Below are 25994 nucleotides of genomic sequence, written 5' to 3'. Positions count from 1 at the left end.
TCATTTCCGCAAATGCTGAGAGAGAAAGTGAGTCAGATTCCTTAACCGAATCTCAGTTTTCTGTACCCTTCTGCTAGTAGTTTTTATATGTCATCTCTGGAGAAATTTCAGATGTTTCAAATCTAAACCTTTATCAAAGCTGTGATTTATAAACATAGCAAAGAACTTCTATTTATCTCTATTTGTTAATCCTAGCCAGCTGCTGAGAAGAATTGGAGTTTAAATCCTATTACTCTCCTGTGGACCCACCTTCCAAGCCATTATGTCAAGTTGATACAATTACTTTTGGAATGAATGAGGAGGTCTGTCACACTGACTGACCGTTTCCAGCGCTCAGGAAAAGAAATAGTTTGGTCTTCTAGATTAAGAGAATTACATGTCCCCCCTAATAGCTGGAAACCTTTCCCAGGGTCATTCTTTCAGGCTGCCCTGAAAACCAGAGGCAGAAAAGACCATGTCATTGCTTGGCTCCGGCCCAGGGGGCCAAATGCCACCTAAGAGAGTGTTGAGAGCTACTTAATATGGTATGGTTTAAGATAGAGATGCTACTAACTTATAGTAAAATATGGCAATAAATGACAGCCTACAATTTGTGCCTAACTAAATTGCTCTTTGGGTCAGGACGATGCAGGACAATACCGATCCAGTATTTTTAAACCAAGAAAATTAGGGCACTTGCTATGGGGACTGATTTATAAGAAAGAGGATCCACAATCAGAATTGACAAAAACTACAGTTGTGTCTTACTCTATAAACTTCACATTGCCCCATACCCAACCTTCCTTCCTCTCTCCTTCCTTCCCTTCCATTTCATAATTACTTTTAAAAGAAATTTTAAATATTTCCATAATTAAAAAGTCAAAAGTAAATAAAAGGCTATTCTCAAAGAGATCACACTTCTGGTCCAATTCTATGCCTTGGTGCCCACTCACCTCCCATAGTCATTTTCATTTGTTTCTGGCTTATACTTCTAGTATAACTTCTTACCGGGAAAAAAATACATATTTATATTTCACTTATCAACATATCCTGATAATCACTGTATCAGCTCAGAGAGATCGTCCTCATTCTCACAACTGCGGAGTACTCCATTTCGTGAACATCCCACCACTTATTCACTTAATCTCTTAAGAACGGACACATGTTGTTTCCAATATTTTGTTTATATAAACAATGCCACAGGGATGAATCTTCTACATTTGTTTTTTTTTTTTCCCCCATGTTTGCAGAGTGTATCTTCTGGCTAAAATTCCCAAAGGAGGGGGGTGCTTTATAAAAGGACAAATGCATATGAACTTGTGTTAAGCATTGCCAAATTTTTCACCAAGGGTTTGCACCTCTTAGCATTCAAGAGAAGACATAGTTTTGAGTGGCAGAGTGTTTGGGAAGGAGTGGGATGGGGATAGAGACAGGAGAACTCTTTTCTGATGTCCTTTACAAAATTCTTTGCCCTGTCCAGCCTGGCTTTGTGGTTGAAACTCCTTTGCCAAGAATGTTTTCCCCTAAATTTGCTGTTTTACCTTCAGGAAGCTACTGATAACTGAACCTAAAAGTTGGTGATCCCAGCTCTGTTGTACACTCCTAGGAGTCTTCTCTCTGGCGAGGCCAACACAGAGATGAGGAAAAGCCCCAAAGAGCCTTCACCATCTACCGTACCTACTTTACTGGCCATTCAACATGTGCCTCACTCAGGGCTAAGCTTCTCTGTGCTCCGGACCCCACCCTTTCTCACCTTCTCACGGACTTCCTTTCTCGCAGGTCCCTGCTCTATGTTTTAGAGCATCAATTTCCACACCACCACCCTCTCCCCACGCCCACTGGCCATTTGCCATCAGGAGACCAACACTGTATAACACCTTCCAGCTTTAGAAAGCAGAAGAAACCTTCCTTGAGCTCCCATCTGTCTTGTTACTGCCTCATTTTTGCTCCCTTCTTAGCCCAACTTTTCAGAAGTGTTATTCCCACTGCCTCATTTCCTGTGGCATACCTCCATCTGTTCCAGAGTGCATTTCTCCTCCAATTTCAATCTTCCCTGTTTCAAATGACCAGCAAACACCATGCTGCTTGGTCTCATGGAAGTTTCCCGCTTGCTTCCAAGATCCTCTGACAACTGTTGACACTGCTGATTCCCCTCCTTCCTGAGCTGCGCTTCTTTGATAGATCCAAAAAACACAATGTCTTTACTTCCCCTTCCCTTACAGACTTTTTCTGATGGTTGTTTCTGGGGGACCTGCTCTTGTGACTTCCCAGTCATGGAGTTCCCTAGGACTCAGAACTACACCATTTTATTGCTTCTTCTCTCTCTAGTGATCACACCTGTTCTTGTGACCTTTCCTAATGGGGCCCATATTAACTTTTCTCCAGCCAGCCCTCCTCCTTGAGCTCTAAACTCGTTATTTGACAACTCTGCTTTGTGGCTTTACTGACATCTTAGTACAGGGTGGCCAAAATGGAACTCCTGATACTCGTCCCTAAATCTATGTCCCCAACGCAGGGGCCATCCTTAATTTTTTTTTTTTAAAGATTATTTATTTATTTGACAGACAGAAATCACAAGTAGGCAGAGAGGCAGACAGAGAGAGGGGAGGAAGCAGGCTCCCCGCCAAGCAGAGAGCCTGATGCGGGACTCGATCCCAGGACCCTGGGATCATGACCTGAGCCACAGGCAGAGGCTCAACCCCCCTGAGCCACCCAGGCACCCCAGGGCCATCCTTAATTTTGTCATTTCCTTCAATTCCCACAGAGAGTTCATTAGTGAATTCTGCTTTTTCCTACCTTCAAGATGCTTCCCAGTCAGTTGGATCTCCCAGCTTTCCCTGCCTCCACTGTAGGCCAGGGCTCATGACCTCTTGCCTGAGATACTCAACATGCCATTGACTGACCTTCCCTCTTGCACTCCTGCCCCTCAATCCATGCTTCATCAAACAGCTGGAAAGATGTTCTAGACATAAATCGGTCAAGTTCAGTAGCTTTTTTTTTTTTAAAGATTTTATTTATTTATTTGACAAACAGTGCAAGTAGGCAGAGAGGCAGTCAGAGAGAGAGGAGGAAGCAGGCTCCCTGCTGAGCAGAGAGCCCGACACGGAGCTCCATCCCAAGACCCTGGGATCATGACCTGAGCCGAAGGCAGAGGTTTTAACCCACTGAGCCACCCAGGTGCCCCAAGTCCAGTAGCTTTTGCTTGAACTCAGAATAACCAAACTTAAGGCCTTGCATGCCTGGCCTTTGAATAGTTCCCCAGTGGTCATCTCATTCTACCGCTATCTCTATTGACTTTCTTTCTGTTACTCAGATGCACTTAGGCTCTTCTCTGCCTCTCTACATACTTTCATTTTGTCTTTAAGATTGAGCACAAGTGTCATTTTTATAAGAAAGCCTCCCCTGAGTTCCTTATAAAGGACCTAGCTCCTAACTTACTATTCTCTCATTTTCATGTTTGTTTCATTCGTAATACTTATTGCTGTTTGCTGGGGCTTTTTGGCCAACTGCCCCCAACTCTACACATATTTGCTGATGCATCCCCAGACCTACCACACTGGCTGCAGATGATAGGAACTTAATGACATTTTTGAATAAGCGAATGAATTAATGGATGACTGTAAATGCCACAACAGTAGGGACCATTTCTGCCTCGCTCATTCCAAGGTTCTCATCACTCAACACAAGAAAAAAACTCAATAAATATGTGTTGGATTAATTCTGCAGCCCGCATCTTAGAGCCAAGGAAATTGAGTCTTAGCAACCTTGAGCAACCTCCTCCTGATCACTCCAGCAGTAAGAAGGAAGAACCAGGACCTAAAACTGCACATCTCACAACTCAATTCTTGTAACAGTCAAGCTGGAAGGGTCTTTGGAGATTATTTTATCTAACAGCTGAATTCTATAAATGGAGAAGTTGAAGTTCAGGACAGCAAAATGACACATTCAACTCATCTGGTTTTGACCTATTTTGTAGGACCAGCTCTATGATCAACTAGCGTGGTGAACCTAGTTACATTACCTTCCCTGCCCTTCACTGTCCATATCTGTACAAGGAGTTGAGAGGGACTGGATGGCATTATTGTAGCATTCCTAGATTTCAGGGTTTTTCCAGCCCCGGACTTCTGACTCTTCCTTTCTCAGTTTGTTCTTGCTCCACCCCCGCTGTTTGTGTCTCATTTTAAGGTGAAAGAGAAAATTAAGTTGCATGACACGCACTTTGTTCTCTACTCCAATAAGACCATGAGGGAAAAAAAAGGAAAAAAAAATAATAATCATAAAGTTTTCCAATCTTTATGTACCTGAGGAAGAACAAGAGTGCCACCTGAAAACCACCTTAAGGGAAGGTGAAATATATCCTCTAGTTCCTAGCCATAGGTGAAAAAGTCTGTCTATAATAGTCACTCAGAAGAAATATCATTATCAATCCCTGTAATGAGGCAATAAATTAGAAAAGCAAAGGGTAAAATGATGTTCATGGTAATAACTGAATATAAAATTGGTTGGTGTGTATGCAAGAAAATGAATAACCCTACATTTCTGTGGTTTTCACTTTATTTTCACTGCTGGTGAGGAATGACTTATACTGCAAGAGGACAAACCATTCTTATTTACACTCAAAATGTCAAATCCATTTGCACTCAAAATGCCATCACCTTGCATAACTCTACCAATTTAACCTGCACAGAAAATAAGAGCTAAAAGCAGAATATGAGGAGACCTGGAATATTAAATCTGCTCTCTTTTCTTGCAGGCTTGATCAAACACCCTGATTTGCAGCAACCATTCCAAGATGGAAGTGTTTTGAATTCTAAAATAGCTTAGCACCAAATGTGTCATAATTATCTGAACCTATATTTAGAATGATGAAATTTGCCATGAAATCCGAAATATGCTTCAAATGTCAGTCTTATTTTTAATTAATATGCCAATCCACCTTTGCAATAATCAAGTTTTACAGTCTCCCAGTGCTAGAGAACTTGGACGCTGTTTGTATGTGTGGTTTTTTTAATCTCACAATTATGATAATATAGTTCTCCAACAGATCTTTCCTTCTCTACAGATGCATTGCATCCCCATGGTATATTTCATCTATAAAAGCCCAATGATATGAAATGAAGTGTCCTGTCATCATGGTCACAAGTTACCAAAATCACTAACACCATCACATCCACCATTCTTATGATCTGATATTTGTTGTAAGCGGGTAATAGGTGATAGTGCTTTGGTCAATCCATTTCTTTTTACTTGTATTTGAGGGTAATGGTTCTGGAAGTCCTGGATTTAAAAGAAATGTGTCTTTTATTTTTTAAGGCGGATATGGCTTTTGAAAACATGATCAAATATAAATTGTGACAATTCATTTCACACTCCTTTCTAGGTCTCTTTAGTATTTTTCATTGCATTTTTGAATATTTCATATTTGATAGAAACTTTAAAGAACAGTTATGTGGAGTCCTTGAACTGTAACAAGTCTGTTACCGCCTCAAATTATGGTGTATAAATAGAAAGCTTTCTGCTAATACTGATTTTCTTACCTTCACAGACTCATTTGGTGAGAGAGACAACAGTTTTCCAGAAGTGTCATACACATCTTGAGACTCGCCTGCCACTGCAAACAGGAAGACACTGGTTATAGAAGAAGTAAGAATGCCTGAAAAACAGAAGAAATACACAGTGGAGAGTGTCTAGAAACTCTGTTTTATCAACCAGACAAAGTAATTTTATGTTTTTTGTACCTAAAAAAATTTAGGCTTATAGATATAGATAGTTCATTTCGGTTTTAGTTTATTGTACTTTAAAAGATATTCTTTGACAATTTGGAAATTCAGAAACTTGTACTTCCCCAGCGATGGTTTGAAAATCACATCACAGAAGATGTCTTACTTTACATAGAAGATGTCTGTCTTTACAGAACTATGTCACTAGGACTAGAGATTACAAACAGCCCAAAAGCCATTAGTACCTATGAGAAGCTGAGTAAGCATATAAGAACAATGATATTCACTTGGTTCTTGCTCAACTGACCTGAAATGGAACATGCAAGCTTTGAACTCAGGTATCTTGAGACATCACGGTGTTGCCAAAAACAGAAACTCCAATCATTCCATAACGATTCTCCAAATCGTAAGGCTGGAGGGCTTTGTTCTGTTCTTAGGTCATGATGTCGGCCTCATATTTCTCTGATGTGGATGAACACCTGTTCACCCTCTATTACCTTTAGGAAGATAACACAATCTTCATTAGAAGAGCATAGTAGTATTGAAAAGCACCCCATTGGGGATTTTGTGCTTATGAATTTATTTATCAATCAATATCCAATTTATACGTAGCAGATAAGACACTGGGTGGGAAAAACCTTGCCCTCATGGAGCTTGCAGTCCAACAGGGAAGGCATACGGAGCAAGCAACTGTGTAAATACATTTAAGACTCAAATTATGATAAATGCTATTCAAGAAAGGGAAAGGATGACATTTATTGCACAGGGACTCTAACCTAGTTTAATGGATTAGGAAAGACTTGCCCGGGGGAATCATCTTTAGCTGGGACGCAAGAAGAACGAGGACAGCAGTGGAGAGTAGCAGCGTGGACAGTCCAGCAGAGGAAAACTAGGTCTCTTTTCCTTGCTGCCACAGAACCTGTTTTTACTGTGTGTATATTCATTTCTCAGTGGAAAACACTGGCTCCATACAATTATACTTGAATCATTAAAACCTTGCTCTTAAATTCCACAGCTTCCCTGAAGTTTTTTTCCCCCAGTTCTATAATTCTACTTTCTATCAGTGCTATACAGATGTGGGCAAGACTAAGGTTTTCCTTTAACCAAGGCAGCTTCTAAGGCTTGTCCTTCCACAAACCTTCTTTGCCTAAGATTTCAGTTGCTGCCTCTCAAATCTCCCCGGTAAGATCTTAACGTGCAATGAGCATTAGCCTGGCAGTTGCCCTCTCCTCAGCTCTTGCTCCATCGTTCCGAGATACAGGGGTGGAGCCCAAGACCTAGGCTTGCCAAGTAAGCAATGCACTGTCCTGATCCATTGTGACAAGCTTATGAGAACCAACCCAAAAGATGAACATTTCCAAGGTAGGAGAAAAAAGATAGAGATGGAGAGAAATAATTTCTCATTATGTTGTTTTGAGCCTCGATACAGATTTACTGATATATATTTGACACATAACACTGTGAAAATTTAAGGTATACGACGTGTTTGTATACATTTATATAAAGTAAATACATTTATATATTGCAACACGACTGCCATTGTAGTACTCATTAGCACCTCTATCACGTCATATCATTATCATTTCTTTTTAGTGGTTGGATCGTTAAATTTTAGTCTCTTAGCAAGTTTGATGGTTATAATACAATATTTTTGTTTACATTCACTACACTGTGAATTAGATCTGTAGGATTTATTTACAATTCACTGCATGATTATACCCTTAAGCAGTATCTCTCCTATCCCCACTCCTACCTGCTGGTAATCACCACTTACTCTCTGTTTTTACAAGTCCAGCTCTTTTAGATTCCACGTGTAATTGATACCATAAAGTATTTTCTTTCACTGTCTGACTGATCCCACTTAGCATAAAAGCCTCAAGGTCTATCCATGGTGCAGCAAATGGCAGGATATCTTTTATTCACAGACTTTCTTTAAAAAAAAAAAAGGAGTTATCTATTTGAGAGAGAGAGTGAGTGAGAGAGAGCATGAGTAGAAGGGGCAGAAGGAGAGGGAGAGAGAATCTCTAGCAGAGTCCGCACTAAGTGTGGAGCTGACATGGGGCTCAATCCCACGACCCCAAGATCACAACCCGAACCAAACTGGAGAGTCAGACATTCAACCGACTATACAACCCTGGTATCTCCGACACAGATTTTCTTGAAGCCAGACACGTCCCTGGAATTTTTCATTAGATGAGATAATGACTTTCCCCACCTTATATTATTATCTTAGTGAGTTTTTTTTATTTGCAAATCAGAGTCCATATATATATATGACATACACTTATAATTTAGTATTTATTATATATATAAATTTAGTATTTTATATAGTATTTTAAATATATATATTCATGTTAAACATACATTTAATATAAATATACATTTATTTATATATAGATAAATTACATTTATCTATATATAGTATTCTCTCTCGATATATATACATATATATATATAGCCTGTGTCAGTCTTCTATCTGGTTTGTGTTGCGAGCTCTAGCTATGTGCAAAACTCTGCCTGAAGTCGTGAAGCCTTCTACAAAAGGCAAAATCATTCTACTTCAGCAAGAGTGGAATGTCAATTCACTCCAACCAAAGGCCACTAAGAACACACCTAGGGATGGCTAAGCCAAGGGGTTTATTTAGCAAGGGAGAGTGGATACCATGAGGAACTGTGAGTGTCTCACTAAGAGACTGTTAGAAAGGGCTCATGGTCACCTGAAGGAGAGACTAAGGAAGCAGGAGCTCTCTTAGGATTGGAGGCTGTCTGAAAATGGCGACAATTCTACGGTTGGCTCTCTCAAAACATAACTCTTACCTCTAGGAAGGGCAGACTAGAATGACGAGCAAGCTGTACTTGGTATAAAAGAGGCCGCTCCCCATATTAGCCAACAGAGGGGATGGTTGGTATTTTGTGAGTTACACAGTGATTTTATTTTTCTGTGCGCCTGACAAAATTACAAAGTCTTGAAGGTTCTCATGTGATCATGGGCTGAAAGGGAACTTGCCTGATGCTGGCATTTCAGTGAGATGGTGTATGTCCATACAGGAGAACAACACAGTAGGGCTGTGAGCTCCAGGCCAGTGTCTCAAAATACTGAGTCCTGGCTGTGAGCATCAAACTGCTTCCTGGATGTTTGGGGCTGCTGTTTTGTTGTGTGTGGGTTTTTTTTTTTTTTCCCTATCTTTCTTGAAGGTTAAAAGATGTAGAATCACAGTGAGAGCCTCTAGATCTCTTTTAGGTTGAACCCAACCCTTCTATTCCTAGCAGTCCATGCACAGGCAGAGTAGGAAGGTGGTCCCCCGATTCTGTTTGGGAAGAGCTATGAAGGCCTTGGTAAAACCTCTTAATTTCTCTGTGGCTCAATAATGATGCCAGATTCCCATTAATGGAGATCAAAGTCTCTCACTTCCTAAAGAAAGAAATGCCATAAAATACAAATACCCTGAGGAAAGGCAACACATTGTTTACCTTTTCACCTCTCCCAATAAGGACATGGTGACCCACAGACAGAACATATTGGGATCATCATTCCAGAAGGAAGCACAAAGGAATTTTATGTTCCTTTACTGAGCACAACATGGATAGAGGAATCCTAAGTTCTTTCCCACACAGAGGGCGACCTGGTTCCCCTTGATGATTCCCTGTTCTCTTTCATTTACCTCCGAGAAAACCACCAATAGACAGAGGAAAGGCTATTCTGGGTCCAAATTAGCTCAACCAAGAGGCGAAGTTCCCACCTCAAGGAAGTGTAGCTTCATGATCTGCACAGAGTGGGCAGGAAATGCAACAGGCTTGCCAAACCCAGAACCTTCCTCTCACAAAATTTAGGGACCTGTCCTTTACTTCTGTGCATTCTATGAACTGATCTTTTTAATTTCCAAGAACCACCTGGACTTCTTTCCTTCCTGCTATAGAATACATCATCATGCCCTAGTAATTTCCCTCCTGAATCATCCTTTGCCCTCACTAATGACATCAGGCCCGAACAGGTGGGAAGGAACTGAAGGAATTCGATTTCTACCAGAAGGTTCTAGCTATCTCTCTCCTCTCACCAGTCATTATCCTTCTCCTAAAACAGGTATCCATTTCACTTAACCACTTTCTTCCCACCTGCCTGATGAAGAAAAGACTGGCATTGCAAGAATGAAAGTGTGATTTATTTATTCTTTTATTGCCAAAAAGATCTGTTCATACTGAATGACCTATGTCCCCCTTTTTAATCTTTCTTTCCAATTAGTCTCTCCGAACTGGAATAAAAAAGAATAAATGAAACAAGATGGGATTGGGAGGGAGACAAACCATAAGAGACTCTTAACCTCACAAAACAAACTGAGGGTTGCCGGGGGAGGGGGAGTAGGGAAAGGGTGGAGGCTATGTGCTATGGTGAGTGCTGTGAAGTGTGTAAACCTGGCGATTCACAGACCTGTACCCCTGGGACAAATAATACATTATATGTTAATTTAAAAAAATGATTCATTCATTCATTTATTCATTCAGTAACAAAAAACTTATTGAGAACCTCCCACAGTGAAGGAAACTGATATCAGAGAGCTTCCTGATAAATAAAAGGAAGAGAAAAGAGCTCTCTGGAGGTGATGCGAGCAGGAAGTCATGGAGGGAGACAAAGGGCAAAGAAAAGAGAGCACTGTCTTTCGTCATTCCCTCTGTGAAGTTTGGGTCCTGTTGGGATGTTCAGGCTCAGACTTTCTATCACTCCATGTGAGCCAACAAATCCAAAACTCCTAGGGAAAAAATTTAATATGCAACCCTCAGGATATGAAGACCCTGGCCCTAGCCACTTCGGCAGTGACTTGGTAGAATTTCAACATTCTCATTTGAGAGCACAGGACAGTTACTGGGCTACCGTGGAAATAAAAACTAAACACTAAAAAATGCAGCTCTGAAATAGTGTGGTCCAAGAAATCGCTGAGGTTTGGAATGAAATGTTTGTTGTAGGATAAGAATAGGTATGTTAATTTCATGCAATTTTATCCTTTGGGTTTCTCTGGCATTTTTAAGTGAGGTGATCTTATTTTCAATAACCTTAATAAAATTTGAGTTTGAGAGAAGCATAAAAAAATCCATACTTCATCCCAGGTCAATGTTCTGCTCTATTTTAATTTTTAAGGCAATGTGGGGGGAAAAAAAGTGCAAAAAATAAAAGAAAGTCTCTGTTAATGGTGAGGAAGGATGAGCAGGGCGGTATGTATTTTGAAACACATTCATTTCCAACCTGAGTGAGATTTTTGTGGCTTGCCCTAGGTGGGAAAAATGTCATTGGAAAAATTGCTTATGTTGTCTTCAAAATTATGATATATTTAGCAGAAAGAAAATGAAATTTGTACTATAAACTTTTGTGGGCTCGACTGGTATGTTATCTGTGTGCTTTTTTCTGTTTTATATTCTTTATTTTTATAGAAAATTATAGCATTTTCAGTATCTGCATAGGAGAAGCCACAGAGAGCTAAGGTAAGTAATACCCGGCTATCTAAATCAGTTTCAATCTGCCTTTTGCATATATCTGCCCCATTTTAGTCTGCCCATGTTTCTGTTATTCATCTACTGTTGAAGAAAACTCCCACTGGTATCGTACACAATGTCCATAGGTATTATAAATATCCTTTCATTTTTCTCCGCTGAGGGATAAAGCACGGGGTCAATTCAAAGTCAATCTTAAATTTTTAAGGCAGGCGAGTATATCATTTGCATACAGATCAGCAAGCTGTCCTTTAGTTAGGGAAAGATTTACAGATACTTTAAAATCAGGCCTAATCTATAAAACAAACAAGCACAGAGCTAAAGAGAAGCCAGAGAAAGAGAGAGAGAGAGAGAGAACATATCAGATTGTAATAGCTTTGAATGTTGGTCACAGAAGAAATTTCTTCCTGTAAATTGCTTTTGGGTAAGATTCCAGAAGCCCCAGTGTGACCTAAACTGGGGAGCCTGATCTGGGAGGGCTCACGAGCGGCTCCCGGGTGCCAGGCATCACTGAATTGCCACTTAAACTCACCACCATAAAGTGTAGATTTCAGGCACCCCTTGGTTTGGGGTTTTGTTGTTGTTATTTAAATAAACGCCCCGCCCCCCCAATTATCTCTGGCTTAATCAATGCATGCTTGCAATTTGCTTTGGTTAAACAGAACTTAGCCGTAAAGGTCATCCTCTGAAAATCATTCGTGTTCCTCTGGCCACCCCGAGGGAAAAACACAGTATCCTAGGAACAGCCAGGGCAGATGGCCGGGACCCAGGCACGTGTTCTGCTCCAGGACTTAGTCATGGAGATGGCTCTCTCAGATCTCCTTAAGGGGCTGCCTGCGTGGCCCCAAGTCAGAAGATTAGGGACAGGAAGAAATAAAAGGGCAGAAGAGAGACAGTGACAAGACAAACTGCACTTAGCGATGATGTGGGTGTCTGGGAGCCAGGCCAGACCCTGGAGACTCGAGAAGTATTGCTCTCATAGAACTTCTCTGCTCGCATTCTCACCTCCCACCCCCCACATCACTACCTTGAGGTTGACCTGCTCCCTCTTCTCTGGACTCGCACTAGTCCTGATTTAAACCCAATGTGCAGAAAGGATCAGCTCTTCACACTTTCTAAGGTGTCAGTGAGGAATCACAGCTTGGAGGGTAACTTCCCCAAAGCAAATTATTAGTCTCCTAATCATTACAAAGAAATACCCTTCAAAATGATAACTACAAAGTACAAAAACTTACAGTGTTATTTATGGTTAGCTCCCCCAAACCACATAATTACAAAATTATTTTTAAAATTACAAGGAAAAAAAAAAAGGAAAAGAGCCCTGACAGTTTGGTTTTATATGAGGAAAGGGTGGAGAGTCTCTCCCCCAGCATCCAGCAGACACGATCATTGTTTCCTGCACATGCTCAGGAAGCACCATTTGGCCTGAGCTGTTAGTAGGTATTTTACACAGAGATGCACAAAGACAAAGATGATTGAAACTCTAAGGGAAAGAGAGTGCAGGCTTTCCCTGAGCTGTCAATATGTTTAGGTGGACTTTGGGTCTCTAAATTACAGGTAGTACATACATCATTTCCCAAACCTCTTTAACCACAGAAATTGTTTTGAGGCATATATCTAGGTATAATCCTTTTTTTCTGTGGCCATGTCAGCTCAACCATGAGATAATCAGACAAAGTATACTTTCAAGATCCCGCCTTTAATTTTTTAAGATCTCCGTTGAACACCTTATCACTTGCCCTTCCACTCCTACCGCTTTTCCATCTTCTTCCCATTCCCCCTCCCAGCTCATTTCAGCTGGTCACTCCACCTCTGCTTTTAGGACTTCATTCAGGCATGATTTCTTCCAGAAGTGTTCCTTGACTTCTCCCAGCTTCTGCCCTGTATTAGTTTCCTAGGCGATTGCAGCAAATCACCAACAACTGGGTGTCTTATTGCAACAGAAATTTATTCTCTCAGAGCTCTGGAGACCAGAAGTCTGAAATCAGGGGGCTGGGAGGGGCACGCTCCCTCTGGAGCCTCCAGAAGACAGTCCTTTCTCGCCTCTTCCAGGTTCTGATGGCTGTTGACATTTCTTGGCTTTAGAAATAAGACTCTAATCTCTGTCTCCATCTTTGCATGTCCTTTTCCCCACGTGTCTATATCTTCTCCTCTTCCGTCCATCCTAGGGACACACTGTCATTGGATTAAGACCAACCCTAATCCAGGATGATCTCATCCCAGATCCTCAACTTAATTACATCTGGGAAGAGCTTTTCCAAATAAGGTTCTGGATGGACACACCTCTGGGGGGGCCATCATCCAACCTACTACACACCCCAGGCTCCTTCACTTACCTCACTTACCTCCCCCATGCTTTGTCGGTACCTCTGGCTTGTGTTTGCCTTGGCATTTACTATACTGTGTTGTAATGACTTGCATCCCTGCCCCCGCCCCCACATCATACCTCTCTATCCTGTGAGATGCTGGTGGGCAGCATCAGTGCCTTATATGTCTTCAAATCTTTATCACCTGTGCAAATGGTTTTTATAAATGTCTGAACGAGCACACGATTGACCCTTCATGCAAACAGCTTCCTGCTCTCTTAAGGCTTTTGCTATGTATCCTCCTTCCTTTCCCTACATGATAGTCAATGATTTCTAAATTTTAACTGTTCCCCCATAGTTACCTTCTTTATTATTTATTTTTCTTACTTGAGTAGAGTTGGCATACACTGTCCCATTAGTGTCAGGTGTACAAAACAGGGATTCAGCTTCTCTACATGTTATGCTACACTCACCGCAAGGGTAGCTGCCATCCCTCACATCATCAGTTACCTTTTAAAAATTTTGCAAGGGATTGATTCGTAATTTTGCCATTTGGTGGAAAATGGTTACCCTGTCCTAAAAAGGCTGGCATTGATGCACTGACATTGCTTTGGTAACTGGCATCATTATAATTTTTTTTTAAGATTTTATTTATTTATTTGTCAGAGAAAGTATGTGTGTGAAAGGAGGGGGAGCAGCTGGCAGATGGAGAGGAAGAAGCAGGCTCCCCATTGAGCAGGGAGCCCGATGTGGAATTTGATCCCAGGACCCTGGTATCATGACCTGAGCTAAAGGCAGACACTCAACCGACTGAGCCACCCAGGAATCCCTAGCATCATTATTTTTATTAATGTATCAAAAGGACAGTGAAATGCCTTGAAATGTGCATTGTTGTCCAAAGAACCAACTACTGCACTGTTCGCCTATTGTGATTATTATCCTCCGATGGTTTGGACACCATAGAATGTTGGCAAGTTTGGTGGCTGCCTTATTTTGAGGTGACTAAGGTTTTTGCCTAGGTGTCTTTGCCTGGGTTCTAGCCTTGACATAGCAGCCCCCAGTAGGTTCTTTTCTATTGGGAAATACATTTACAAAACCTGTTCTTTGCCCTTCAGAAACTGATCATCAATTTGGAGTGAAGGGAAATATAAACAAAGTTTGGTGCCTAATGGAGAGGTGCCACATGTGTGGTGTGGCCTCTTTTCCATGGAATCCACATAATGCCAATGTTCTAAACCCATCCGGAGCGGAGGCTTCAAGACTCCTTGGTACAATTCAAACACCCTCCCATGATTACAAGGGTCTTTTCCTTCTCTCTTCAGCTTCATCTTCCTCCTCCAAGAACAGGTGTCGGTAACACTGCATTCCATATTCTTCCCAATGTGCTCCCTCCCCCCCCTTCTTCAAGTTTCTGAACATGCTGTGAGCTCTTCCGGTGCCATCATTCATGGCTTTCTCTCTGCTCCCCTGCTCCCCTCTTCTGTCTACACAACTGGGGTGTCACCTGGCTTATTCACCCTTTGAATATCAACCTAGTTTCCACCTCCTCTACAAAGCCTTCCCTGAACTCCCCAAGTCGGAAGTGAACACCCCTCCTGAATACACTTTTAGAGCTCTTACACGTGGCCACTGATTCTCTGTCCCCTCCATAAGACTGTCAGCAACCTAAGTGTTGCCAAACCTTGCTCACCTTCTTGTCCCCAGTGCTAATGAATGCCCTGGTACATAGAAGATACTCAGTACAAACTCATAGAAGGAAGGAAGGAAGGAAGGACGGAAGGAAGGAAGGAAGGATGGATTAAGTGTCTTCCAGAATTAGCTGGGTATTTGCCTGTTCTGCTTGGAAAGTGGCCAAGCCAGCCCTCAACCTCCTCTCCTCCTCCCTGCAAGTTTGAGCTCCCAGCAGGGTGTGGATGTGTGTTAGAGGAGCCCCAGTAACACCCAACAGAATGTAGCCACTCATCTGCTTCTGTATGCTTCTAGCCATGAGAAAACGATGATCTATTTTCTGACTTTGATGCTTGTTGCATTTTAATGAAAATAAAAATACCATTTCCTTTTCTCACACTAACGATGAGAGGAGGCTTCCGGATAGGCAGAGATGCCAAACTTTCTTTCCTGATTTCTTTGCCTCCCTTACCTCATTTAGATTCCATTGCTTACTGCATCAGAATAAATCATCAGAGTCTGCCCAAACTGAAGCAGCTGCTAGCTTTCCCGGTTTTCCCTAAAGGCTGGATAGGTTTTTTGCTAAGGTGCCCTCATATGGAAAAGGCTACTTCGAGATGTGTTCAGCAGGCCTGCAGAATGTGGTTACGCCCCCTAACTGGCACTCCTTCATTTGTTGATTCAACAGAAGCTCTCAGAATGAGTGAATGAATGGACGGATGGAGGATGTCTTCCAGAACTGAGTGCCGTTTCTTTCTTTGCCCCTCCAATACTTAGCCATCTGGCCCGGAGCCTGTTCTGGAAAAGGTTAGAACAAGATATCTATTCATCTTCATGATCCATCATTTTTAAGAACTAAAACTTAAATCACCCTGTTCTCTGACCCTTTGAAGACTAAGCAGGATCTGCAGTTAGTATCCTTTTGTTTCATAATCAAACATGTTCTTAATTCTCTGCGCTAAAAATCAAATTATCATAGATTTTTCAAAAAAAAATTTTTTTAATTTTAAAGACTATTCTCAGAGCACATCCTTGCCAGCCTTTGGTGTGGTCAGCAGCCACTGACCACACTGACCATTCTGGTGATGTGTTATCTCTTCGTTGTTTTAGTTTGCCTTTTCCTATGACATACAATACACACATTTTTCAAGGAAGAGAAGTCTTCCTGCCTCCAGACCCTGCTTAGAAACTCCAGAAAGAAGGTTACCTCTTCAGTTCCCAGCTGCCTGCCTTGAGGGTAAAGATAGGAAAATGGTGATAACAGGATTTTAGATCTGTTTTTTCAGGTTCTGATCCTGACTGATAAATTCCCAGGGAGCAAGATATCCTTCGACAATGGCAAGCATGCTCTGTCAGATGATTCTTTTACATGAAGAGCAAAAATTTTGTTTTAAAATATGAACTTGAACAAGAAATGTTTGGCAATGAGAAAGAAGGACTACAAAACAAGGTAATTGGCCCCTTTATTGCAGTCTCTGGACAGCTGCCCAGAGAGGATTACATTCCATGGGGCCAGAGTTTCGAATCAATTTATGGTCTTGGTGGTCTGGATGGCACAATAGATTTCCTACTTGCTACTCGATCTGTAAAACCCAGACGGTCCTAATTTAAAGCCAGACTTTACCAAAAATCATTCCAATAGACGAACTCCTGTGATCCCAAGTGAAATGAATTTAGACGTCACAGATAAAATGTTTTGTGAAGGTCTATGATAATTAAACATCTAATGAAAATGCAATATGACCTATTGTCTACTGTAGTAAGTGGAAGAAAGATGTGTTTATGTAGGTCTTTAGATAAATAGTACTTTGGGTACCATTCTTAGTGTTAGAGAACCTTATGAGATATACTGAAATGTGTAACTGCAGTAAATATCTATTGGTATCAGCGAAATTGTCTTTAACTTGGGATTTAACTTGGGATCGGTAAGTTTACATCACTTAGCTTTACTTTATGTTCTTCACTAAATTCTTAGCAACTGGCCCTTTTTAATGGGCACCTTGCTTTCTCCAAAGATGAGTGATCTAATCCTCCCACTAGGTTTCCCTTTGGGTGAAGAGAAAATTGCTTGAACTGCATATTACCAGATATCCCTAGCCTTGTCCCAGTGCCATTAGCGCAATGACATCTGTCTTCACACTGTTCGATGGAATTTCTCTCAGCACATGAGAGACATGGTACAATGGAGAGGTGACCTCCCTAGCCTGGGCTCTTTAGAATATGATAGTAGATATTTTCACAAGCTAGTCAAAAATATTTATCCTTATCAAGAATTGACTAAGGGCAAATAGGCCATAAATGAGATAATCCACAATATTCACCATATTATTCTGAACAGAGGGAGAAAAGAATTCCAGCTTCTGTCATGGGTAAAACGAGAGTAGTCTTTTTGAGAGAATGCTAAACTCTCCATACTGGAACCAGGTTTTCCCCTGGGGACTGACAATTTCTAAGTCAGAAAGGAAAGCTAATGACAACCCCTTAGCCAGAGTTCGCCAGGAGCCAGACCAAAATCCGCTCTATGTCACTCCCACTCTCCAGTAGACATAGAGCCACTTAAGACAAAAAAGGTTCATCTTACTTTGGCTGTGCTTGGAAGATCTCAGCCTCATGGATTTAACTAGTCCTTCATAAACTGAGAGGAAACAGCTGTCAGAAGGTTGCCAAATAAATAATAGAGAAGTCACTTGCGAAGAGTTTTAATGCATGTCTTATAGACAAGCTATTGACAAGTGGCAGTAGATACCAGAATCACGCTATATCACCCATCCTCAGAGGTCTTCCATATGCCAGGCACTTACAGCTGCAAACAAAGGTATTCTTCCTGCCCTCAGCAAGTTGAAGGACCAATGAAAATTATACACAAATAATTACGGTGGAAAACAACAAACGATGTAATAGAAGCAGATTCCAACGTCTATAGGTGCCCAGATGAAAGAAGATTAATGTGTCCTTCTTCAGGAAGGAAGGCATTCACCACCAGGCTAAAACTCCCCAAGCTACACATATCCATAGCAACAAGGACGCCCAAAGCCTTGCTATTCGGAGCATGCTGTCCAGGCCAGCCACACTGGCATCACCTAAGAACACCTTAGAAATCCTCCAAACTTCCGAGTCCTCTACTAACTCATTCTGCATTTTAATGAGGTCCACGGGAGTTTCATACACCCATTCATTCCGGGAAGCATTAGTCTAGAACAGTGTTTCTCAAGCTTTAGCATGCTTCAGAATCACCTGCAAGGCTTGTTAAAGACAGATTCCCTTACGCTAACCCCAGCATTTCTGATGCCGTAAGTCTGGGTAGGGCTCTAGTACTGGCACGTCCAGCAAGTTCCCAGAGGATGCTGATGCTATGATCTAGGGATCATCTTGATAATTACAGATGTAGATCATGCTTAATATTGAATCCAGAGAAAGAAGAGAGCATGGAATATCTCTATGGCGATTTAAGAAAACTACCATATGACTCTGATATCTTGTGTACTCAGGAGCAAACATGCTGGTCAGTGGTTCATCAAGAATGATACTTCCATCCCGTGTGCCCTTCCCAGATTATAAGATGTGCAGTGGTAAAGGACAGGACTTTTTTTTTTGTTTGTTTCATTTTTAATTTTTATTTTTTTTTTCAGCATAACAGTATTCATTATTTTTGCACCACACCCAGTGCTCCATGCAATCTGTGCCCTCTACAATACCCACCACCTGGTGCCCCCAACCTCCCACCCCCCACCCCTTCAAAATTCTCAGATCGTTTTTCAGAGTCCATAGTCTCTCATGGTTCACCTCCCCTTCCAATTTCCCTCAACTCCCTTCTCCTCTCCATCTCCCCTTGTCCTCCATGCTATTTGTTATGCTCCACAAATAAGTGAAACCATATGATAATTGACTCTCTCTGCTTGACTTATTTCACTCAGCATCATCTCTTCCAGTCCCAGGACAGGACTTCTTTTGCTTGCCATTTTATCCCCAGACCCTAGAGCAGAGTAGGTGCTCAATAATATGACGTTTTCTTTTTCCATGAGTCAAGCGTGGAAGATCCTGTTCTCTGACAGATTGTCCATCCTTATCTACACCACTGGTCGGAAAAGGAAACACTGAGTCTCCTGGAATAGGCCACATGTTCAACTTGCCAGAAAATCCCAGCAATGAGAGGACATTGAACATTTATCCAGCTATTAATAAAATAACCCTGGGTTTCTCATTTGTTTATGGTGAACACACATCTTCTAACACACACCAGAGAGGGCAGGCCAGGAGTTGATCACAGAAAGTCATCTCAAAAGCTTAACATCATAGACAACAGCCTAGGTCAAACCAAGTAGTTTAAATTCATAACTGTTCAGGTGAAACAAATTGCCAAGGGTTAGAGTCCACTACTTAGAGTGGTCCCTCAAAAGTTCTATTACCTGGAAATCTCCCCTAGATGTTTAATTTATGTTGAATTTTCAGGTCAACTACATCATTTAGTGGTAGATTACAATGGTCAGTATACAGGAGAGAAGCTAAGAGAGCTTTCCCCACATCCTCCATAGACTCTCATGCCTTTTCAAGGGTCTGATCATTTCTACATTAATTTTTTATGCTGAAAATTTCATAAGAAGTACAAATCATGAATCCTTGAATGTACCATTACCCCCATGTGGTGTTTATTCATTGACTCTACTTATCTTGCTTTTTCTCCTCCATTTCCGCTGCCTGTTCTAGTCCACACAAGCTCTAGGAAATAAGAGGCTGGGTTGGAAAGCTTCCGCCTGGCATTCTAGATGTGTCTACTTTGATTATTATTCAATAATTCCAACCAGTCACACATAATGTAATATGATTTATGGCATGTTGAGTGATAAAGCTGAAACATACATTTATCTCAGCAGTTAAGAATCAGTAAAAATAAGAACAAGAAAATAATACCCTCACCACATGAAGTAAATCCATTATTCTAAATACTGTATGTATTTCCCAGGCCCTGAAGATAGAGTCCATCTTCCTTATTTTGTTGAAGAAATACAAAGTTGTTGCTTTTTTTTTCTTCTCAAAATGTTCCAGAGTTGTCAGCAAAGCCTCTAAAAGCTTAAGTTGTGAGGCAGCTATGAACTCTGTTAACACTTATTTATTCAAAATAATTAGAAAAGGCAACTGACTTTTATTCCTTTATCTTATCAAACCTTTAGAATCACCATCTTTGAGGGATGGGCTGATGTCTTAACGGCATAACGGAAAAAAAGAAAAAACTAAAACCGCTCTAGCTACTCGTCTTGGATAACTGCTGACATCCGTGTCAGCACCGACTCCCTCCTTCCAATATCAGAAGGGAAATGCATATGGTAGGTAAGGGGGCTGGTATATAATATGCTCGTGGGCATGTGGGTGGGCTCAGTCAGTTAAACTCCTGACTCTTGATCTGGGCTCAGGTCATGGCCGCAGGGTCCTGGGATGAAGTCTGGGGTGGATTCTCTCTCTCCTTCCATTCTGCCCCTCCCCCCACTCATGCACATGATCACACATCCTCTTTTTAAAAATGATGATGATGAGGAGGAGGATATTCTCAGCGTGGCCATCACCAATATATACACTACTCATCCTACCCCTAATATCATGGAGGTCTAGATATGCCCAGTCTATATGAATATGCGAGCGCGTGCGCCGCGCGCGCACACACACACACACACACACACACACACACACTCAAGCAATATGGATGTTTGTGGAAAGGAAAAGTTAAAAACCAACTTTTCTTTTTATTTCCCCCCTCCCAAAGGAAGAAATTAAAGGCTGAAGAGAGTTTTTACATTATCCATATAATTACCTAACCTGCCCCCTTCTTTTTGCCTGGGCAGAGCTAGCTGTGGGGACCAAAGAATGACAGACCCTTAAAGGGCTTAATTGGTCTCATATTGCCAGAAGTTGCTGCTAGTTGTTAAATGTTACTGCACTTTCCTTCTCTCCCTGACATTTCCTTTTCTACCACTGTTAATTGCTAAGATAAGTTTTCTCTAATGACACACCTTTGTCCTTCACCTTACTCAACGGTGTGAAGAAAATAAAGAGGAGACCCATAGAAAACAGGCGAGACATTGTACCCTGAAGGTTGAAAATATATGATAGTGTCATTTCAATTCTCTCACGACCTTTGTGGTAGATTTTATGCAAAGAATAATGAACAAAAATATCTTAGAGAAATTTCCTGAACTTCATGTCCTATACACATAGACATTTTCTTGCAATATTATGAAGGGTGAGAGGGGGTGAAAGGGGGTTGGGGAAAATCAAAAAAGACACTAAATTCAAGGAAGTGTCCTTTTAATGGAGTCCATTTGGCAATTTAGCAAATAAATCTCTTTACCCAGATCCAAAAGGAAGCTGGATGATGGTGAATTCTGTTCTGCGGGTAAAGTATTAAAATGAGCTTTTAAAGTATGCTCATTTTATATAAATCTATGGACTTAAGTCAGCAGGGATATAAGCAAATTCCAATCTTTCTTGGCCCTTCTGTCTTGGGAACTCTTTCTAGGAATTACCCATTTTCACTGACTATAATATGACCTATTTGGCCACCTGCCTTCAGTTATACAAAAACAGTGATTAAAACTTGCCTGTGAACTTGGTCTGTAGCCTTTATCTGCCTCCTGCTATCCCAAGGTGGGTAGAAGGAGAAACTGGAAAGATTCAGAATGATGGGGAACTATCCACAAAGAGATAGACTGTTTGAAGAGCTGACCCGGAGCCATCCGTGCTCCAAGGCAACAAGTGATGTGTGGAATGTGGAGAGAAATGGATCGTAACCCTCTATCCCAAATTTGCTTTGTAGTCTCAGATGCTCTTTTATTTCTAGTGGAGCTATGCTGCTGTAGAGACAAGAACAGGGAACAGTGAGTCCTTCTACTATTTATTAACTGGATGATCCTTTTGCCTTGCTGAAAGATACCATCTTTATCGAGAAAAGGAAATTAATATTACCCACCCAAACTGGGCAATTCTAGAACTCCAAATTCTCTATGAATGTGAATGTGCTATCCACAGAGCTATCAGTGAACTGAAGTACTCTTGGAATGCAGAGATTTGCAGGGATTTCCTTTCTTCTCTGAGACTTTCCTCAGAGAAGATAAAGGGAGATAATAAATACATTGTGTTCAGTAGCAATAAAGCAGACCGTCAATAAAATCACCTTTTATTGCTACAAAAGCTATTCTGGGCTAACACAACTCTAAGAGACTACAACCCACAAACCCAAGAATTCATATAGGAAAAAAAAATCAACTCTGGACCCCAGTATACATATACATTATTACTTTTGAAACATCAAAGGCACCTGAATATGTAAGGTGGTGATAACCCTTCTGGTACAGAAGGGTTCTAGAATCACTCAGATTCCCAAAAATTCTCTCTGGACCTTGCACTTTACTCATTAATTACAAAAAAATATGGCATTGTATCCCATAGTAACTGCTCTGGTGATGTCTTTATTTAGTGTGTGAAGAGGAAACATGATCATTGATTCAGGTCTCATCTGTCTGTTTCCTCTCATATAATGCAGTCCCTGAATGGGCCCTTCAATGTTCAGTGGTGTCATTTTACATCTTATTTATGCCCTTTAAACAAAGGGAATTCAGGTAAAGTGATGTGTGTGCTGAGCAAAATGACAAAACTATCAGCTTTATACAATAATTCCCATAGTCTAAACAGTATATATCAAGGCATTTTGTCCCTATGAATTCTATTGTCAAGGCCCTCCGTGTGGTCCTCCCTTTGTTGTGGGCTTGTTCATAAAGTTTTAAGCTGTTTATGTTTGCAGAGGAGAGAAGCTGAATAAGATATTAGAGTTGTATGGGAAAATTCTTACTCTCAGCAAAACCTAGCCTATTTATGGGACAATCTTAATGGGCGAGGTATTTTTCATTCTGACCTTTAATGGCACAAGAAAACAAAATCAATGTAGATGGTTTTCCACGGAGAAAAGTGTAGATTTTCACTTTAGTGCGAATTTGGACTTGTGTTTGCATCTTTTCTTATTAGAATGAGTTAAGGATAATGAGTTTCCGGTTTCACCTTTGTGCCATGTTCTTACCCACTTACTCCACTTTTTTAAGCAGAGGATATCTTTCAATGGTGTATTGAGATTTTGGCAATGAAAACATCACCCAGGTCCTTCAAGGGCATTGAGCCAAGGTCAGAACATGCTGCATCACTTTCTAATGACAGCAGAAAGCTAAGAAAACTGCTTTATCCGCTACCAAATTCAGTACTCTTAGGACCTAGCTTTGGTGTTAAGGTTGGGAATTGGGTGGGTAGAAGACTGAATGATGTAAAGTAGAAGTTTATTTGTTTAAAGTATTCCTTATTATTTCTAAAGTGAACTATACTTCAAATTATCAATGAAATAAAAATATATAACTTATATTCAGATAGCATTGAAATCTTCTAAAATTATCCCACCTACTTGGAAATAGCTAATTGCCCATTGCTGGTGAGGCTGTGGGGAAAATGGCAGGCTCACTCATTGCCATGGCAGCAGCAATTGGGAGGGCCATTTCTACTTTCTGACCCACTTCTAGAAATTCATCGTATGGAAGTAATTCAAAATGCAGCTTAAAGCTATAAATGTTAAAATATTTACTGCCATTATTACCTCTGGCTATAGAATTTAAATGAACTTGTGAATCCAACAATAGGAGAATAGTTAAATCAATTTAGTAGTTCAATAGCATAGAATACTATAAAGTCATTAAAAATAATTATGAATACTACGTAACAGCATGGAAAATATTTATGATGTACTATTAACTGAAAAAGCAGAATATAAAGTTACTATGATTGCTATAATTGCAACTATATAAAATATGGGTTCAAAGAGTGAAAGAGGACATAACAAAAGTGATAGAAAAAACATTTTGTGGTGGTCAGAATAAAGGTACAATTTTCAACATTATATTTACTTTAGTGACTTTAAAATTATTTTTTTGGCAATTAAGAATACTTTTTTTTTAATCTGTAAACATTTTTTTTATTATGTTAGTCACCATACACTACATCATTAGTTTTTGATGTCAGGTTCCATAATTCATTGTTTGCATAGAACATTCGGTGTTCCATGCAATACCTGCCCTCCTTAACATCAATCACTGGGCTCACCCATCCCCCTACCTCCCTCCTCTTTAAAACCTTCAGTTTGTTTCTCAGAGTCCACAGAATCTCATGGTTTGTATCCCCTTCTGATTTGGCCCAATTCAATATTCCTTTCCTTCTCTCAATGTCCTCTATGTTATTTCTTATGTTCCACAAGTAAGTAAAAACATCAGGGAAATAGAAACAATCATCAGAAATTATTATCAGCAGTTGTATGCCAATAAGTTAAGCAACCTAGATGAAATGGATGCATTCCTGGAAACCTATAAACTTCCAAAACTTAATCAGGAAGAAACTGACAATCTGAATAGACCAATATCTAGTAACAAGATTGAAGCATGGATCAAAAACCTCCCTAAAAACAAGAGCCTGGGACCTGACCGATTCCCTGGGGAATTCTACCAAACATTCAAAGAAGAAATAGTATCTATTCTCCTGAAGCTATTTCAAAAAATTGAAGCAGAAGGAAAACTTCCAGACTTTCTTTATGAAGCCAGCATTACCCTGATCCCCAAAACAGGCAAAGACCCCACCAAAAAGGAGAATTTCAGACCAATATCCCTGATGAACAAGGATGCCAAGATTCTCAACAAGATCCTAGCTAATAGGATCCAATAGTACATTAAAAAGATTATCCACCATGACCAGGTGGGATCTATCCCTGGGATACAAGGGTGGCTCAACATTCACAAATCAATCAATGCAACAGATCAATAGGAGAGAAGAACCACATGGTCCTCTCAGTTGATGCAGAAAAAGCATTTAATAAGATACAGCATCAGTTCCTGATTAAAATGCTTCAAAGTATAGGGATAGAGGAAAAATTCCTCAACTTCATAAAATCTATCTATGAAAAACCCACAGTGAATATCATGCTCAATGGGGAAAAGCTGACAGCCTTCCCTTTGAGATCAGGAACACGACAAGGACGCCCACTCTCGCCACTCTTGTTCAACATAGTATTAGAAGTCCTAGCAACAGCAATCAGACAACAAAGAGAAATAAAAGGTATTTAAATTGGCAATGAAGAAGTCAAACCCTCTGTGTTCGCAGATGACATAATACTTTATATGGAAAGCCTAAAAGACTCCACCCCCAAACTATTAGAACTCATACAGCAATTCAGTAATGTGGGAGGATACAAAATCAATGTACAGAAATCAGTTGCTTTCTTATACACTAACAATGAAAATACAGAAAGAGAAATAAGAGAATCTATTCCATTTACTATAGCACCAAAAACCATAAGATACCTTGGAATAAACCTAACCAAAGAGGTAAAGGATCTGTACTCAAGGACACTTGAGTGCAGGACAGAACACTCATGAAAGAAATTGAAGAAGACACAAAAAGACAGAAGACCATTCTATGCTCATGGATTGGAAGAATAAACATTGTCAAAATGACTATACTGCCTTGAGCAATCTATACTTTCAATGCTATTCTGACCAAAATTCCATTGGCATTTTTCAAAGAGCTGGAACAAACAATCCTAAAATTTGTATGGAACCAGAAAAGACCCTGAATTGCTAAGGAAATGTTGAAAAAGAAAAACAAAACTGGGGGCATCACATTGCCTGATTTCAAGCTTTACTACAAAGCTGTGATCACCAAGACAGCATGGTACTGGCTCAAAAACAGACACACAGACCAATGGAACAGAGTAGAGAGCCCAGATATGGACCCTCAACTCTATGGTCAAATAATCTTCGACAAAGCA

The 25994-nt window shown here is 40.6% G+C and overlaps 1 long non-coding RNA gene across 1 annotated transcript in view; it reads right to left on the bottom strand.

Annotated features, from left to right (window-relative positions):
• LOC125083960 (uncharacterized) overlaps positions 1-25994 on the bottom strand; it is a 361461-nt gene that overhangs the window by 71510 nt on the left and 263957 nt on the right. Inside the window, exons 3-4 of the long non-coding RNA XR_007122421.1 lie at positions 6007-6196; positions 5517-5632 (exon numbers count right to left, since the gene is read on the bottom strand). This is a non-coding gene — a long non-coding RNA (uncharacterized LOC125083960). The remainder of the gene's footprint in view (positions 1-5516; positions 5633-6006; positions 6197-25994) is intronic.

This window comes from Lutra lutra, chromosome 13 (assembly GCF_902655055.1).
Source record: "Lutra lutra chromosome 13, mLutLut1.2, whole genome shotgun sequence".
NCBI lineage: Eukaryota > Metazoa > Chordata > Mammalia > Carnivora > Mustelidae > Lutra > Lutra lutra.
This window is presented reverse-complemented; position numbering and strand designations above follow the sequence as displayed.